We start from the raw sequence: 14,382 nt of genomic DNA, 5'->3' as shown, positions 1-14,382 counted from the left end.
TGGAGGTACTACTCCTCCCCCAAGAGCGTTGTGCGCTTGTCAAGAGCCATTTGACTGAAAAAAAAAATCTTTCTTTCTTTGAAAGACATGGGTTTATTAAAATACTTATAAAATATCACCGACTCAATGTTCAAATTATATAAACGACGTAATGCGATAAAATGTATTTGTCTTAATAACTATCATTAAGCTAGCAAAGGTACTAAGCACCAGCTCATATGTTGTCCAAAAGTCGTGGTAGGGCAAGCTACATTTGGGACGTGTATAAGTGCCCTGGAAAGGATTTATGTACTGAATAAACTATTTCAGTTCAACTAGAGGCCACAAAAATGCAATTTAATTTAGTTTAATAAGACACACCCCACAACAAGTTTTCGAAACTTTTTCCAAGCTAGTAATCCGCATCCTAAATTGATTTAACCAGAAATTCGCCACCACGCCAGCAAAAAGTCTTATTTCTTATTTCTCCTTCTTTTAACATCTAAAATAAATGAGCCATCTGATTAAACACAAAGTGAACATTATGGAATCACGTTTATTTTCCTTTAGAGCATTGGAGATTGTTAGTTCCTTTAAACTTTGAACCGTTTGTACCGTTAGTCTTTGCTGCAACCCTAAATGAACTTAGCTTTTATCTAGTTCAGTTGTTAAATGCCTTTTCTTGAGGTCTTATTTCTAGAAAAGTTAATAACGAAACGTTGCAGAAAATAATAATTTCTAAGCTTTACTAAATTTTGATATAAGTACGTTTTTAAATAATCTGCCACTTATTGTCATCAAGATATACTTATTTTGTAGGTAGTTAGGTACTACGTACTTGTAATTTACATTAATATGGGACACTATTTAAGTTGTGAGCCTAACTATGAAAACAAAGTAGTATTTATTAAAATGGTATTGATTGCGTTTATTGGTATTGTCTTTCATGATTTATGTACTTTTTAATGTGTCCGAAACACTTTTCATAGCATTTTTTCCACTCAGCTTGAGGCACCTCCAAAGCATGGTTTTTGACCGCACCGACAGTTGCTTCTGGTTACATAAATCGCTGTTCACGCATTTAATTTTAATATAATGGGTACCAAAAGAAGTGTTTAGATTCCAAGCAAGAATTTTGTAGCGTTGGACCTGTTTATTTCATATTTTGAGTGTTCAAATAGTCAGTTGTTTGACGAGACGTGTAAAAGCTCACATTTTCGTCACGAATGGCGATTCGACTATGCTGGCCAGTTTCCCTTATTAAACTGAAGACTTTTGGAAAAAAAGTGGCTGTTTACTAGGTTTTATTATGTATTCTAAATTTCTCTAGTGACGTTTCTGTCATATAATGGGATATTTCGGAAAAATAGGCGACCGTAAGTTTCAAAGTGTTCCGAGCGCATAGGACTTTTGTTGGAATTGGTTCATCTTAAAACACCTCCATAGTCGATAGCTGTTTATTTTCAGGATCATTATGCATAGATCCTTAATTCGTCAACTGTCACAATTTTAAAAACGGCTTTTAAAGCTTTTTAAACGTATTTATCAAACATTTCCAAGGACTTAACGACACAAGCGTCCTATTGAGCGTTTGAAAACTTTTGTGACATCCAGCGAGAAAAAAACGTATTAATTAACCATAATATGGTCATACTATATTTTATTACTGCTAGTGGAATTAATACCTAGGATTATCTCAATCCTACACACACATGACGAGGTTTCTCTTCCATTTTTCTGACAACATCAATGTTTTCCGCCACTATTAGTAATTTTAGACGACTTTCGCAAAGTTCATTGGTGAGCCAATGCTATACAATATTATACCTCTTAAACTATCGTTTTACAATGGTAAAGGACAGATCTTTATCACCAAAAGTGAAATTTAGCTGACCGCTTCAGTTTTGTATTGATTAACCACGTCGAAAGTCATAATAAATCTTTGCGCGAAAATTTGCGCAAGTCAATTCCATGTTTTTGTAGTCTAGATAATTTTCAATTCAATGTTAATAATACAAAACGTGCTCAAATGATAAAAAGTTTTGAATAAGGTTGTAGTCAAAAATGTCAAACTTTTCATTAAAAGTATCAGATGTCGTCTAACAACACGTTATGTTGTCGAGGCTCACAACTTAAATAGTGCCCTAGTAAGTGTGCGATGCAATATGGAGTTTCATACAAAGAATGCTGACCGCCTCGAGTTGATATGGTTACGATCCCTTTCCGAGTAGATAAGTCCTTAAGGTCCAAAATACGCCTCCCAGCTGTGGTTTTCGTCCTAAAATATTACGAACTCTATTTTAAGGAAACAAGCACAAAATATTATTTCAATATTTACATAATAGACTAAGAGCTAGTGAACGCCAGACTTACGTCATTTTATAAAAGCTGAAAGTTTGTCAGCGTATGCTCCCAATATAGGATATAATGTTGGTTAATTATGAAGTTTGGGTCGTGGTGGCTTTGGGAGCTACCCTAAAAAAACTGTCTGGCAAGGAGTTGGAACTGTCAAAATNAACAACTTGGGTTAAACAACTTACATTAATACGAAACTGCAGAAACAAGTACCTACCTACTTATGGAGTTTAAAAACTTTGAAAGGTTCTTTGTACTTAATTTAAGCGCTTAGTACTTATTTAATAATAAAAAAGTTTACAACAAAAATATGGTTAGATGAACCTTTTCCACTAAAATTACAGAATCTTTACAAACGCTGGTTTATTTTTATATAAAATTATAAAGCAACATTCATTAATATACTCGTACCTACTATGAGAAAGCCTTCTTTTCTTCAAATGAGAACAATTTACAAAGATACATTTTCAATGGTTATTTCCATCAAAAATAGCAGACGTACCTATACCAACTCTACCTGAGTAATAATAAAGTGCTGTGCATAATTTTGGGTTATGTCACAAAATTGAGTAGGTACATACCTATCTGGCACTGCGTCATCACATGTCAGAGGTCACGTTAATATGTACCGAAACATAAACAAATATATTAAAACTTTATTACAGGTATGTATAAAGATAACAAAATAATTAACACATCAACATTGTTGCTATCTACAGCCGGGAGGAGAGCATAGGTTAACTTTCGTTATCAATCAAGTGAGTTGCGGGTAGGTATCGACACAGAATAAGTAATAGTACAGGTACAGAAGGATTACTCCGCAAGACGATTTAAATAAATGCGAGTCTTGCTACGACGCGATACAGTGGAATTCAGCTCGCACAGCACTACGTACCTACAATTTTATTCACCTACAAGTTTTGTCTCTTTCTATCGCGTACCTCTGAACTCTTCTTAGGCTGTTAGGGTTGCTGTCTAGTAGTGTCTAGTAAAAAAATATTTAATCTACTTATTTGTAATGAGGTACGTACGTAAGTACGCATTCATTATGGAAAACCTTGGGAGTGGCCTTTGTCCAGCACTGGACGTCATTTTTGGCTGAAACGAACGAACGCATTCTGAGCAGTACCTAGTCATGGTAGGTTAGGTTCCTATACTATCCTAAGAATTATTGATTACCTACATGGCCAACATACCTTTCAGCATCTTTGGGAAGCGAAAAAAAAGATAAATCCGGTAGATTTCTTTTCGAATTTAAACACCCGAACGCCGCACAATAATATTTCTTTCTCTTTATGTCCATTTTTAAATAATACTACGATCATAGAATTAGGTACTACAACGCACGCCAGCGTCCTGACGGGCGCGCGCGTGACACTCGACTGATATAATACCCGCCGGCGGGGCGCTTCGCTGTAGGTAATTATCGGATGTACCGCGCGGAGTGAGCCAGGCCTGGTATCGATTACTTGATCGACGGAAAACGGACAAACTTTCTAAATAGTAAGAACGAGAAAAGGCACTTTAAACTTAAACTTCAGCCAAACCAACGCGTGCAAATCTGGTCGACTATGGCGATCACTGTGCGTGCCTAGGTCAATGACAGGACTCGCGTCCTGTCATTGGCATAATATGCACGCGCAGTGATCGCCATTGCCGCGACGCAATCTGTACGCTTTGGTTTGGCTGAAGTTTTACTTGACTAGCACTCACAGCTTTCTGCATGACCCAAAGATTGATTGGCGGATAATGCTTTTAGCATTAAAAGTCCACCTTTTGTACGTTAATCGTGCAATAAGGTGTTTCAAAAATAAGTGAAAATAAAACAATGATGCGTATCATCACTTAGTCGGGTACACTTATTTATTTATTAATTTATTAATAGGTACAGTTACAGTACATAGAATACTATTTATTTAGTAAAAATACAGCTACAAATCACTTAGAAATCTATGGACCAATTAAAACTGCACACAATTATGCCTAATAACTTAAGAGCTTAGATACAACAACAAAAACTAATGTTAGCTACAACAGCAACTAATCCAACAAACAATGAGCATCTTAATTTATTTTTAAAAACCCGAAATGTATGCTGGAATATGTCCCTGTCAACGTCAAGACTATTGTAGGCCCTGCACATTCTGTAAATAGGGTGATTTACTGAGACATTATTTGTAGCGAGTGGTACATGAAACAGCTGAGGTCGACGCATTATCATTATCACTAGTGTCATGAAATTCGGTCATGTTACGTACGGACCTGCGACACAATACATAATGTATTGTGCTTGTGACATGATTTCCTGTCATAGATAAATAATACACATTCGTATCTGCTTCAAGTATTAATAAATGATATATTCATAAAGGTTTTTTTTACACGATTAAACTAACCGTTTTTATGAAGACTACCTAGGTACGGAAAATTTTTCAGTAAAAACATTTTTGCGTGTCATTAAAAAATAAAGAATACTCACATACTTAAGGGCAAGCCTGCCTGCAATAAATACAGCGCTATAGTTACATCTACCTTCAAGAACAAGGATTTTAAAGATCACTTCACACAATCCTGAAATGTAAATAAAGTTGGTCTACAGGATGCAATGTAGCCGTGTCAAGCAAATTATTAGTATGAGATCCCACATCTGAAAGTAACTACTACCTAGAGACACAGAGTAAATTCACGTCTATACAGCCTGCTTATTCTTCAGGCAGAGCAAAGATACTGTACTGAAAATTCTTTCTTAATCCGAGAATAAAAACTTGGCGGTAAGTTTTATACTTGATAAAACTTCCATTCCATACCTCAATGGTCCTAGCAGAGACAGGCGGTCGGATGACCATTAATCAGGTTCTATTATTTCGTAAATCTCCTTTTGGAGCCGAAAAAATATGATCTGAAATATCTGATGTTAGAATATAAATATCAGCAAACTTCAAAACTACAAAAAATAACACTGAAAAACTTTTAATATTATTGAAACCTAACTTTGACGTAGGTAAAAGTGGCGCTGTATATCACGTACTGAAAGCATATGCCCTCGATTCCCGGGACTTTTCCCGGAGGAGTACAATTTCATATATTTTCAGAACTCAAACGTCATAAAGTTGGAAACTTAAAGTAACCTTACACTTTCACGGCATATTCATATTTAAGATCATGCGAATGGGAAAAACAGAGTGAATTTGCATTTTATAGCACTAGGGATTTAAATTTTATAATTTGTTACTTCCTTCAATTGGCTATCAGATTTGATTTTTGAATCAAACCTAACTTTATGTAGGTAATAGTTTTTCGTTGATATCCTCTTCACATTATAAACTTCTTTGCCTTTACCGCGTCTCTGTCTGTCTTAGAGTAGGCGCACACCGTTGATTTTTCGTCGGCCGATAGTTTAGTCGGGCAGTTGATCAGTATGGGCATGTATGGGAGTGCGTACACTACGCCGATTCGATTTGGCCGATTCTTCATACAATTTAAAATCGGGCACAACTATCGGCCAACTAAAAATCAACGGTGTGCGCCTACTCTTAATGTTCGCAATAAACTTAGAAACTACTGAACGAATTTTCATGCGGTTTTTACCAATAGATAAAGTTAATCATTAGGAAGGTTGAGGTATTTACATTGTCAATATATTGTTTAAAAACGTGGACGAAGCCGCGGGTAAAAGCTATATTGGTATAAAGAACAATTAAATACAATTTTGGAAAAGGGTGTGGCAGGACCGATCTTAATTGCCGATAAATAATAAATATAGATAAGGGGGCGTCCATTAATTACGTGAGACTTTTAGGGGGGGAGGGGGTCAACATAAACCTCACTAAATCTCACGTGGGGGAGAGAGGGGGGTCTCGGGAAATATCATGTAATTTTTTCCGCAAGAAATAGAGTAAAATTGCCAGAAAACTGGGTTATCTTCAGTAAAAAAAAAATATTTTTTATGATGATAATGACATTTTATTCTTTACCGTCTTAACATATAAAACAAAAATGCCCCCGTCTGCATTTGTGAACACTAAAATGCATAATAAATGACGAAATTAAGAAAATTATAAAGCAACCTCGCACAGTCGCACTACAACTCGCACTAAGCACACAGAAAAAAATCTTTCTTAGTGAAATTACTCCAGAACTATAAAATTTCGGATTTTTTAAAATATCACGTGAGATTAGGGGGTGGGGGAGGGGGTCAGGCAAAATCTCACCAAATCACACCAAGAGGGGCGGGGGGTTGAAAAATAGCCAAAATTGTCTCACGTAATTAATGGACGCCCCGTAACTGTAAATGTTCAAATAATAACACAACTATCTAGATCTTTATTTATTTGTAATAGTTATACAAACAGTTTACAGTCTAGGCTTCATATTAAAGAAAGTGTTAATAAATAAAAAAAAATGTGTAGGTACATAAACTTTAATTATAGCTTTCAACCAAAGGATAAATTCATCCTTTTATGCTACCTATTAAACTAAAAATAAATAAGCAATACTATGTAAAAGTTATTCAAAGGATACAGCTTTCTATCAGTATCAATCCAGCTTTTTATGTGACCATTAAACAAACAATTCCACGTGAGCCACTCGATCACGTTGGTTCGGATTGTCATTCGCAGGGCTGTCACGTAATCAGTCTGACGTCAGCGAACCCTCGTCATTTCAATAATTCAAGATGAACCCACAGATTTTTTATTTATTCTACGTACCTATGTTTGCATAGACTGAATCGTCGAAGAAAAATCTTAGCCTGTATTTTTAGAGAAAACATCATTGGATAGATATTATTTTTTTTGTGATTCAGTTAGCAACCAGAATGGAGTTTTATGTGGGCTTTTACAATCTCAAAAGTAAGTTTACGCAGAAGAAGCCTATATTTACTTTGGCTTCAAAGCACTGAGGTTGATGAACTTGGAGACACTGACACTGGCAAAATATAACTTCGAGGAAGGAGTATTCTTTTAGCCTAATAGCACAGAATAATAATAAGTACTACGTACAGAAGTTTTACTTCGCGAAGGTGTTTAAAAAATGTATGCTCAATGTTATTATCAATATGGTGTAATTTAGCCTGTCTCAAGAGTCAAGCACCATTTTGTTGACAAACGTCAGTGATCGGCACTGCGCCGAAGCTATAGGGCTGTCTTCGGTAAAATGATTTGACGTGAAGTGCCAAACTGCGGAAAATGGCGGAGAAAATACATGATCCCATCAAAAACAATACTTGTCAAAAAAACCAAGTCTCGCAACTCAGTTGTTCTACGGTAAAAAGTTGTGAGATCCATGTAATACCAAGTCCAGGCCAGGAAATCTTTAACGTTTTACATAAATATACTGACTTGGCCATCGCACTAAATAATTTAATTTACACGTGTTTTCATGCGATGGCCAAGTCAATATATTTATGTAAAACGTTAAAGATTTCCTGGCCTGGACTTGGTATTACATGGATCTCACAACTTTTTACCGTAGAACAACTGAGTTGCGAGACTTGGTTTTTTTGACAAGTATTGTTTTTGATGGGATCTCATTTCTTTTTGTATTTTGTAGACAGCAGTTATGTATCTAGAAAACTGGACCGAAATTGAAAAATTTTACTCGACTTGGCGGTTGCACTACCGTGCCCCCAAATCTCATTTCTTTTTGTATTTTGTAGACAGCAGTTATGTATCTAGAAAACTGGACCGAAATTGAAAAATTTTACTCGACTTGGCGGTTGCACTACCGTGCCCCCAAATATTTTAGTTTTTCCTTGATTCATACACCAAACACTACTTATATTCCAAATTTGAAGCTTCTAGGTCTGCTAGAAGTGCCTTAGAATTTTGATGATCGGTGAGTCAGTCAGTGAGTCAGTGAGTCAGTGAGTCAGTGAGTGACAAAATTAAGTAACTTTGACCCGTTATAATTCCTAAACTACTGGTTCAATTTGAATGAAATTTTAAATATACCGTGTCTTTACAATGCCTGCATAGCTAATGAAAATTCAGCCTTCTAGTTTTATCCACAACGAAGTTACAGGCAGTCGAAAATGGCCTGAATTGCTTCGAGAAAAGGATGGTACGGCCGTGCCGCTTTTTTGCTCGACTTGGTGGGGGCACTGCCGTGCCCCCAGATTTAGCATGAATTATCATGAATAATATTAACTACTTATTTACCTCTCAGTGTCTTGAGGCAACTTAAAAAAGTACATTCTGTGTTTTTATTATTATTTAGGCAGTTAAATACTGCACAGTATTTAGTACACCATTTTCTATATTTTCTTCCATCATACACAAGAATACGCGTGCGTGAGTCAATGTTCGCTCGTATGTGAGGCCTTGTCGAATAGTATCCTGTAGGTGGGCCATCGTGCGTGTTTTGTTTACGATGTAAACTCGCGGAGATGAACAGGCCTGCTAATAGTAACAACAAGAACTAAAACTTACATTATTGAGTAAATACATTCAACATTTTCCCATCATCATTAATCTATTCTTCACTTCAGGAGCACGACTTTCTAAAATGTAGCAAGGGTTTGATGATTTCGCCTAGACTCCACCATGCTCTAACCATCTAGCTTACATTTTGTATGCTCATCTGAGTATTCATTCAAGAATTAGGTTCCATTTAACATTTTAACAGCCCCAAAATAATGTCCAATATAAGTTAGTATTTCACGAGAAGTGTAATTGTCTCTAGCGACAAAATTAAGGCGTAGAATACAAAGTTATTAAAGTAATATTTTTGCCGCCAAGTCTAAAACAAAATATCGTAATACACTAGAGTGCTTATGATATTAAAATATTTTGAACTTGAATACGGCAAGTTTATAAGTTAATGTTTCATATAAAGTACAAGCATTACTCTCTTTGATATTCTCTAGAGCGACTTAAAACTAAAACCCTCAGATTTCTCTGCAGTATTCCTGAAATTATAAAGATCTTTCTGTCCCTCTCTATCTTTAAACATTAAGACAGATAGAGCGAGATATAAGCATACCATTACGTTCTGAAACAGCTCCATAATTTTACAGTTATTGGCTATTCCGTCTCCTTAGTGAAATTTTTATGTAACTTTGTTCAACATACGAAGCAAAATACGCGTCTATGAACAATAATGTCGACGCCATTAACCAATCGTTTCAAGACTCAAAAATCTAAAGAACTGTGGTATCAGCTCATAAAAACTACGTCATTGATTAAGTATGAATTAGGTAGCGTGGGCAGGCCTCCTACTAGGTAGACCGACGATCTACAACATTCAGCATCTAACTTTTATGAAATTATATTTTTGACCTAAGTCTTTACATTGTAGAAATCCTTACCAATTCTGACAAAAACTGGCCCGCATATTTTCCTTTGGGAGTTTCCTCGAAAAATAAAACGGTAATAGGTGTATGTTTTGCTAAAAGGCACTATTAATGTCTCACTCATGCCTTTAGGATAGGTACTTTATAGTGTTCGGGGAAGATCAGTAGTAATACCTACAATTCCTAAGAAAATAAACATTAGTACCTTTGTTGTTTGTGCGTGCAAAAAGTGTGGGATTGGTGGAAGCTAAAAAATCATTTTGGAATATTCGTGCAATTAAATGATAGAGCTTATGAAGAATTGTGGATTATAATGTCGTAAAAGGCGACTAATGCCCGTTTTCACCATCAATTCCGAATACCATTCATCATCATCATCATCATCATCATCATCCTCTCAGCCATAGGACGTCCACTGCTGAACAAAGGCCTCCCCCAATGCTTTCCATGATGCCTAGTTGGTAGCGGCCTGCGTCCAGTGCCTTCCTGTTACTTTTATGATGTCGTCGGTCCACCTTGTGGGTGGACGTCTTCCACGTTGCGTTTTCCAGTACGCGGCCTCAGCGTCACTGATAATCACACCATTATCAGTGACGATTATGCGATCAGCCGGCTTCCCCAATCCGTTTGCCCATCATGGGGAGTTAATGCCAAATCTTCGTAATCCTTTGTCAAATTAGAGAGACTCCTGCTCCTACATTGAGGAAATGATCTGATGATTATGATAAAGATCTAAAAATAAAACTGGATATAAAAGTTTGTTGACCGAAACATTTGACAATTGTCCCTTATACTTCAACACCGCGAAACTGCATTTTCGTAACTTTATAGGAGAGAAGAAAAACGACATATTTTGCAAAATATTCCGGTATTGTTCCAGACTTCCTATTAAAACAATACATAATTGCAACCAATATTATTGCCTTTATCATATTTTTATAGACAAACTCATATTTACAGTTAGTAACTGCACGAGTAATTGCTTCGATAAGAGAACTTTTTAATAACATTAAATTGATAATTTAATACATTGTTGACGGGGTCAGTAAACTCGTGTTCTAGTGTGGTTGAGGACACTATGTTTTATACAAGTTTTTGCCTGACTTTGCCTGCAAACTTAGATTAAATAATCTTAGCCCCCTTTTAAAATCAAGTAGGTATTCAATCAGCTTAATTTTTTACAGGTCTTTTTTGTTAGTTTTTGATTAATTTCGTTGCGGGTCCAATGACTGTTTAACTTTCCCCCGGGACAAAATTGATCTTCACTGGTTGGGTTTTTATTGGCGGTCAAGCTGTAGATCCTGGCTACACAGTAGTTGCAGTGGTGGGAACGTGATGTGGGCATAGTTCCATTAAAAAAAGTCTGTAGTCTGTTTTATTGGATATCCAGAGTGTCCATGGAATCTTACTGCACTAAGAACCTTTTATTCTTACCTTGATCATGCCCAGGACATGTGTTAGTCATCTCACATCTCATAATAAAGGTGCCTTTACCTAACTCTTACACTTTAGATCTTCAACCAAACTATACTAGACCTGCGTGGTGGGATATAAGTAGTATGGGTCACCTGTCCACCACCACAAACAAACAAGCTTATGCCCTGTTGTGGTACGTATCTAAGGTTTAATTTTCTTTGGCAGATACAATATAACCCTATTTGCATGGCCTAGCGATTTCCAGACCACAACGCCAGTCGTGGATTCGAGATATCTCACCTTTGACAGCTTTTGTCCTGATAGAAATGATCATTTATTCACTGCCTTGTGGCTTGTAAGTTTTTGGATGGACAGACACTTCGACGTTACATGTATTCGTAAATAATATTACGAGTATGTAGGTATAAACAAACAAAAATGATAAAAAATTAAAGTTCATGTCCAACTCTTAAACAAAAGGTACTTATAGAAAAATAGGTATACCTACAAAAATAACTTGTGTATCTCTTTCACGCCTAAACCACTGAACCGATTTTGATGAAATTTGGCATAGACATAGTTTGAGTCCCGGGAAAGGACATAGGATAGTTTTATTCCGGTTTTTGAAACAGGGACGCGCGCGATAAAGTTTTTCTGTGACAGACAAAATTCCTCGCGGGCGAAGCCGCCGGCGGAAAGCTAGTAAGTAAATAATTTATAATGAAAAAAATGATTAGATTGTCCTCATCAGGGTTCTGAGTTTAATCCCCAGGTTGGACACTAAATTAAAAGTCAATTAGTCTCAATTATTTGATGTGCATGTGGATTGAGTGATCCTTGCTTCAATCTTAACAAAAATCGAGGAAGTTTTACTTAAAATATGTTAAAACATTGCGATGAAGTTTAAAAATTTGTTAAACCTAAGATAAAAATGTTATGGCCAATAAATAGGAGCACTCATACCGCACGCTTTAAGAAAACGTCAACATGTTTATTTCAGAAAATAAAGCCTTTCCACTTCTTTTTATAGTATTGAAAAATTGTTAAGAATATGTTAAAACTATTAACAAATTCAGAAATTCCTTGCACGTCCCGTTCCAAAGTTATGACGATTATTTAGGATCACTCACACCGCACACGGGCCGTATGAGTGCTCTTCAAAATAATGACTTTTTATTAATAAATACGTTTTATTTCTGTTGGGAAATGTGTGCAAACTGACGAGCGAATTTGTTAAAGAATAAGTGTGACAAAACTTAAAAGCTGAAGGAAGAAATTAACCTTTATTCTTTCCTCCAATATGCCGTGTGAGTGATCCTTACTTTTACCTCTATCTGCTCATATGTAGTTCGTAGGCAGACTGAGATAGTATCTAAAATTGTTAATTGTTTTTAACAATTATTTGGCATATATTTTGCTTTTATTAAGGTCATAATTTAAGAAATATCAGGCTTAGATGATTCCTAAAGGAAAATGTTGATTAGGGTACGTATGATTTTTTATTTTGAGAGACTGTTTCGATTCATCAGAAGTTTACATGTGAGATTTAATAATATTATTTTATCGTATTTTATAGTCCAACCAAAAAAAAACAGTTTTGTTGAGAAATTTGTAATTTATTTAAATAAAACCGTGAGTATCTTTCTCAATTCATATTACAAGTCAAATTTGAATTCAATCCTATAAACAATTGTAATGTTTCTTTATTTCTATCATTCAAGATGTAGGGGTAAACCACTAAAACTCGCGCTACTGCCGACCGCGGCGACGGACGCCCCCCGCGAGTTTTAGCGGAGGCCCCTAAACCTACTACATATTAGATTGCATTGGTTTTGCATTGTCACGTCTGACGAATCGGAACAGTCTCACAAAATAAAAAATCATATGTACCCTAATCAACATTTTCCTTTAGGAATCATCTAAGCCTGATATTTCTTAAATTATGACCTTAATAAAAGCAAAATATATGCCAAATAATTGTTAAAAACAATTAACAATTTTAGATACTATCTCAGTCTGCCTACGAACTACATATGAGCAGATAGAGGTAAAAGTAAGGATCACTCACACGGCATATTGGAGGAAAGAATAAAGGTTAATTTCTTCCTTCAGCTTTTAAGTTTTGTCACACTTATTCTTTAACAAATTCGCTCGTCAGTTTGCACACATTTCCCAACAGAAATAAAACGTATTTATTAATAAAAAGTCATTATTTTGAAGAGCACTCATACGGCCCGTGTGCGGTGTGAGTGATCCTAAATAATCGTCATAACTTTGGAACGGGACGTGCAAGGAATTTCTGAATTTGTTAATAGTTTTAACATATTCTTAACAATTTTTCAATACTATAAAAAGAAGTGGAAAGGCTTTATTTTCTGAAATAAACATGTTGACGTTTTCTTAAAGCGTGCGGTATGAGTGCTCCTATTTATTGGCCATAACATTTTTATCTTAGGTTTAACAAATTTTTAAACTTCATCGCAATGTTTTAACATATTTTAAGTAAAACTTTCTCGATTTTTGTTAAGATTGAAGCAAGGATCACTCAATCCACATGCACATAATTATTTGTTATGTGCAATGGAGTGGAGAGCCATAACATACGTGTATGTGGATTATTTAATTTGACACAAAGAATTTGATACTTACAAATGTTTGGGCTATGCTTTACGATTTATCGTTGTTTTTCTTCTGCCGAGTGTGGTGCTTATAACTAAGTTCCCATAGTGGCAAAAAGGATAGGAAAGGAAAGTACCTTTCCGCGCAATGGGTCTTACTCAGTCTTACTTGGCTCAGGTGGAAATATGATGGCATACTTCTGCTAACAATCAGGTTGGTTTAAGTAGTTCTTGTAGACTATTTTTTATTGCATAAACCTCGTCAAATTTATTTCTAGTCAAAAGTTAACAGGGCGATATCATAATTTGCATGAACGTCGTACTTTGTACTGTTATTAATAATTTTTATTTTAATCCTTATGGTAGTACTACAGTAGGTAGCTACATCCTTGCTTATAGATGACACCGAAGCACACACCATGAGCAGACTGGATGTCGAACCCTCGTGGCCTCAGAAAAATGTTATAATGTCACTTCAACATCTCTACGTCAACATGGTAAAAGGTTGTGTTATCCTTTTTCGACAAAAGTCTGCCAAAATGATGCCCTCCTGTGTTGTGTGTGTTGTCTTTATTTTATTAGGATAATAATCCTAATCACAAGGTAATAATGTAATAAAAGCCTTAACATCATCATCAAACTATTTAAAATAAATGTATTCTTTTCTAAGTGAAAAAGGCATCGTAAAGCTGTCTTGCTTTCTTTTTCCTTTGCAAAGTAACA

This window comes from Ostrinia furnacalis, unplaced genomic scaffold (genome assembly GCF_004193835.3).
Source record: "Ostrinia furnacalis isolate ACB-3 unplaced genomic scaffold, ASM419383v2 OfSCF4557, whole genome shotgun sequence".
Taxonomy (NCBI): domain Eukaryota; kingdom Metazoa; phylum Arthropoda; class Insecta; order Lepidoptera; family Crambidae; genus Ostrinia; species Ostrinia furnacalis.
The sequence above is the reverse complement of the archived record's forward strand: the minus strand, read 5'-3'. Positions refer to the sequence as shown.